The sequence below is a fragment of the Platichthys flesus genome, chromosome 6 (genome assembly GCF_949316205.1).
Source record: "Platichthys flesus chromosome 6, fPlaFle2.1, whole genome shotgun sequence".
Taxonomy (NCBI): Eukaryota; Metazoa; Chordata; class Actinopteri; order Pleuronectiformes; family Pleuronectidae; genus Platichthys; species Platichthys flesus.
Genome location: NC_084950.1, coordinates 5350573 through 5356084, shown reverse-complemented (window position 1 = coordinate 5356084; position 5512 = coordinate 5350573).

Sequence of the window (5512 nt, the reverse complement as noted above, 5' to 3'; positions counted from 1 at the left end):
TCCCCGGGCACCTGCTCTATAGCCATGCGCAAACACGCAGAGGAACATTGATTTGAATATAAACATCTCTGATAAATGAGCCTCGTAGGAGTTTTCATACAATTACATCATTCACTCAATAAAAGTTGCATCTCCCCTGTTTCTAGCTGTAATTTCCACACAGCTGGGTTGTGTTTTCTCACAGAGACGCACTTTTTTGTTCAAACTCTGAGAAGCTCAACTCTGGGATAGTGATGGAGTATGAAGAGTTTTCTCTGAGGACTTTTTGTTTTCATTGTGGTCTTCATAGCTACTTCTTGTGGCTTCTCTCCCTCTCTGTGTGTGTCTGTGTGTGTGTGTTTGTGTGTGTCCCATCTTCTTTTAAGGGAGGTGAATCATGAGAGGGAAGTTGACAGCACCCTAAGATCTAATCCAGAGTCCAGGCACATAGTCCAGCTCATTACAAAGCTGCATAATAAGCAGAAAAAGAGACTCCTCTTCTCCGTCCTCCCCGTTTCGTCCTCTTTTATCTTTTCCCCTCGCTAATCCTCCGTCTCTCCTCGTTCCTGTCGCCCAGAGAGACGTTCTGTCCTCCTGCAGTTTTACATCTTCATCAAGCCTCCACACCTCCTCTGATTCCCCCCTCTGCACCACAACCCAACTTTCTCGTGTCGGAGCAGAAAGCGAAACAACTTTTGTTGCTTTTATTGACAATTTACGTAATTCAGTGAATTGCTGTCCCCTCAGTGAGGCAGAGTTGGCAGGGTACCCCTTCATAGATTTTCTTCACTTTTCTATGTCATTCTTTTAGATTAGGGGGAGAAGACACTCTGAGACTCTTTCAGCTGATTAAAATTCTACATCTACGGTCTGTGCCACGATGTTCTGTCTACAGTGATGGTGGAATATGGGCTCTATAGGGGGCGTCCCTCCAGATAGCCTGTGTCAGTTTGGCTTAATTGGATCCACTTCTTCTCAGAAATCTTGTGGTGTGCATCCACCTTGACTCAAACACTGGGGAGCAAAGGAAGACTGATCATATCTCATGACCAAGAAGAAATTCAAAAAGACAAACTGGAAAAAGCCTCTGGTGGAGTTTCCCAGTTTGACCTTGAATGCAGAACATAATGAGACAAGGGCACATTAAAAGCGCTTCTTCATGTTTTCATTGTATGATTGACAGCCACTGCAACTTGATTTTTTCCCTCTTAATATTCAGCAAATCAGTACAAAGTTGAAAACCAATGTTTTTCATCGGTTTCATTTGTTTTTTTAATCTATTTACTACTTTTCCTCTGAAATAATATAATTTCAAATTGTGAAAAATAGTTTAAATACTGTGACATGTTGCGATGAAGATGACTTAACATGATCATACAGAAGTTGAAAGACTGAAGAAAGAAGATCAGTTTCTAGAAAACAAACCATATCTCTTTCATTAACCACATTAACTCATTATCATCATTTCATTTCTAATTAAACAACTTCTAATAAAAACACTAGACGAAGGGGACTTACCTCAACTGGGTCATCTTGAAAGCAGAAGACACAGATTTCCCTCCAATTTCCCACAATGAAAATTTCAAACTTCTCTTTAATTCAGGAGAACATGGCAGAACAGAGGCCGGGAACAAGTCGACTTCATGTCCCTACAAACACACTTTTTCCCTTTTGGTTATTAAAACCCTTTCAAGGTTAAAGAACCCTGAAAGTCAGTTACTGTCTTCACTATTTAAATCACAACGTTTCTTCCAAAACACTCAGCTCAGACGAGCCAGCGGCACTTAACTGTAGCTGCCGAGCCGCCATCAGTATATAAATATAGGATGAAAGTAAAGCTGGCCATGAATTTTAAAAAGCTTCCTCCCCTCCTGCTGCTCCTGGTGTCTTTCAGTGGTTTGGGTTGTCGGGAGACGTGGTTGGTCTCCGCGGTGTTAAAACCAGACAAAAATCAGATGTAGCTCCGGGAGATCACTCGGTTCACTAACTGAGTTTGAATCCTCTTCGGATGAAACCGTGTGCTGCCATATGCACAGAGAATTTTAAAGATATTGTTTTACATTTCTTGCCTTGGGTGAGGAGAGACAGTAGAAGCCACTCTCACGTCTCTGTGGTGAATATTCAGCTACACCTTGTTATAAACACTCTGTGGCTACGCCCTACAGGCTAGCTTGAAAATAGGAAACGCATCTCAACGGTTGTGATAGGACGTGACTGAAAAGACACAATCAGCGAGCTTATGTTAATGTCTAGGTCATTGTCCTCAAACATCTCTGTCTCTGCCCGTCCAGACTAAAACGCAGCCACAGAGTTTTCATACGAATAAACTAGCTTTTCCAAACTTCTTCATCCAGGTGTTACACTAAGCTATGCCCACCGACTTCTAGCTTCATGTTCATTAATGTTTCTTAAAGTTTAAGACTGTGATTATGAGAAGATTAATATAATACATTGCCGTTAACTAGCTAGAGTCCATCAGCTTGGGTTTTTTCGTAGGGTGGAAGCAGGGGAAGCCCGATATAGCTGGTGTTTGCGAAAAGAGATATAGACAACAGTTGCCTTAAGAAACCACATTAAAATTGAATACATCCCTATTTGTATACAATCAAATTGCACCAACTCTTAATATCAGTCCCATAAATCTGTCTGATTACTTTCATCAAAAATCCACACATTATTCGGAAATCTGTAAAACTTACTTGCAAATGAAATGTATAACATTTGTGGATCCATCCCAAACGTTAATGGGGTCATTTCTGTCCAATGTCCCATCCTTCCACCAAGTTTCATGGAAATCCCTTCCGTAGGGTTTTTGCGTTATCCTGCTGACAAACACACAAACCAGCAAACAGACTTTGTTTTAATATTGCTGCTTATTGTCGTGTTCATCACTTTGTCTCTGACTCATCATCCTCAGTCTCTCTGTGGCCCGAGGAATCCTCAGAGTTGACTCATTAATTATACAAATCTTTCCTAAACAGTGATACCTCAGGATTGCCTTACTGAGAGGCTCTTTACCCCAAACTGGATCCTTTAGCCTGCAGCCATGAGTGAAAACAGAGAGGTGTGGAGCACAGGAGACGACGAGAATTCGAAAACAACATCAACTTACTTCTCCTCGTCTGTTCCTTTTTGCCCTTATCCATTGCAAAAAGGCAATCTCTAGGTTTATCTTTATAAATGTCACGACGATAAGGGGGAGGCAGGTGACACACATGACAGACATTCCATCTGTGACTGCCAGGTTTGCCATCATCATCATCATCATCATCATCACCTTCCACTTCTACCACGCCAGCCCCGCAGCACCAGCATCCCCACTTCACCAGCTGCAAGAAAACACACATTTGCAAGTTAAGTTTTATTTTCGCCGCCTTCTTAATCACAATCACAGTCTCGCAGGGCTTCCCAACGCCCACAGTGCGGGAACAATGAATGCATGCGGTGACCCCTTCCAACCTCAAGACTCTCAGTGAGCAGAAAAACTCCCACTAAAAACCTTGGTCTCCATTGTGAGTAGGTGTGTGAGCGAGAGAGCATTTGTCCGTGTGTATCTGGCGGAGAGAGAGAGAGAGAGGGAGAGAGAGAGACAGAGAGAGAGAGAGACAGAGATGGCTTTACAAACTTTTGACGGATCGGTTGAACTTCTTCTACAAATTCGACGTGGCTGAATTCATTATGCGTGGCGCTGTTGCGTGTTGGTGTTTGACTTTCTGGATGCCAGTAACACTGTTTCAGTTGAGCAGTCATGTAAATCTAGTTAAGAGGCTGATTTTCAGAGAGATAGAGATGAATAGAAGCAGCGAGGCGTCAAAATCGGAGAGTGACATGCAGAAAGGAAGACGGGCTGACACGACCACGTGAGAGAGCCGTGCGTTTAGTTATTCTGCGGATCGCCGATGTCTCCAGGCTCATCAGGCGTCTGTATGTGCCTGCAGACAAGGTCCTAAGTGAAGGATACAAGAGCCGCAGGAAACTAGATCCCCCCCCACCGACCCCAACGAGATCCAGGAAACAACCTGCATGTTTGTGTGTGTGTGAGAGATAGGAATTGCCCTGTTGTGGGGACCTAAGTGTGATTATGCAGTCACATTTGAGTTTATAATTAACTTATGGGGACAAATATAAGTTAAGTTTGGTTTAGGTCAGGGTTAGGTCAAGGTCTTATTGGAGACACTACTGTGTGTGTGTGTATGTGTGTATGTGTGTATGTGTGTATGTGTGTGTGGGTGTGTACCTGTCTCGTACAGACATCTTTGTGAGGACCGGTCCTCACTTTCTGACCTGCATCTCCTTTGGGTTAGGGTTAGAATAAGGTTGAGGTTAGGGTTAGGATAAGGATTAGGCGTTTAGGTATGACGGTTAAGGTTAAGGTAAGGGGCTCAGGAATGCATTATTTTAAAGGGTCCACAAGATAGAAGTATGAGGTTGAGTGTGTGTGAGTGTGTGTGTGTGCAAAAGCTTTATCTTAATATAAAAATCAGTCACTGGACAAATGTCTGGAAAACACAGTTTGCAGTTTGGAGACAGTCGTTTCAATTCCTCATCCATTTCCCTCCAGGCTCTAGTTTCACATGTAGGCTTGAGAGGCGGTGTCAGTCCTCTCACGTAACTCTGCAGGAGACATTTAACAAAATGCCAAACAAGTAATAAAAACCAGAGTAATAAAAACAACTTGTTAGACGTTATCCTTTGTGCGGTATCAATGAATAAATCTGTTATTTTTGACTGAAACCATACAACAGTTGAAATCACATTGGTATGCAGATGGATAGAAAAGCCTTAGACTTTGAAATCCATCTTATCTCTCGCTGTAAAGTTTATTTGCTGCATTCAGACTAAAATAATAACGCTGAAGTAAAAATTCCACAGTACCTATGAATCCAGCTGGGGCCTCAGTCGCTTCCTTACGGGCGAAATATGCCCCAAGCGACGACGGCCCTAGAATTACTGCGGATTCTGAAGGAGAAAGAAGAAACAGGGCAAGCAAATTTAAGGCTACTGGATGAAGTCGAGTTTCAGGCAGTAACCCGTTTGCCTGTGGGGCTTTTTAAATCCAACTTTAATCTAGATTACATCCACATCTGGCACGTCCCTGCATGCCTCCACATCCTTCTTGGACTACTCTCCTGAGAAAAGGGAGCATGACCCCGGCCGTTTTGGAGGCCACCCCAGGATTTGACAGCGGATGAGAGGATTGAATCGTACTGAAGATTTGTAACGTTGGACAGAGATTATGGCTGCACCGCATTAGGGAGATCCCTGTCTAAAAAAGATTTGCAGAGACGTGGCATCTTTCCACAGTGGTGTAATTGTTCGGATGAAAACAAGGAGGTGATGTAAAAAGGGGATATTCGCAGAATTGTTGTTCACATAATGCTTTTTCTGTGTGTGTCTGGCTGAGGCGGCTGTTTTTGTCTCTTCTCCTCTCAGAACTGTCTGGTGGTAGGACTCTGATTGAGCATCCTGGACAAAGAGATTAGACCTTAATCCGAAACAAAACTACAGCCAAGAAAAATGGATTTCTCTCATA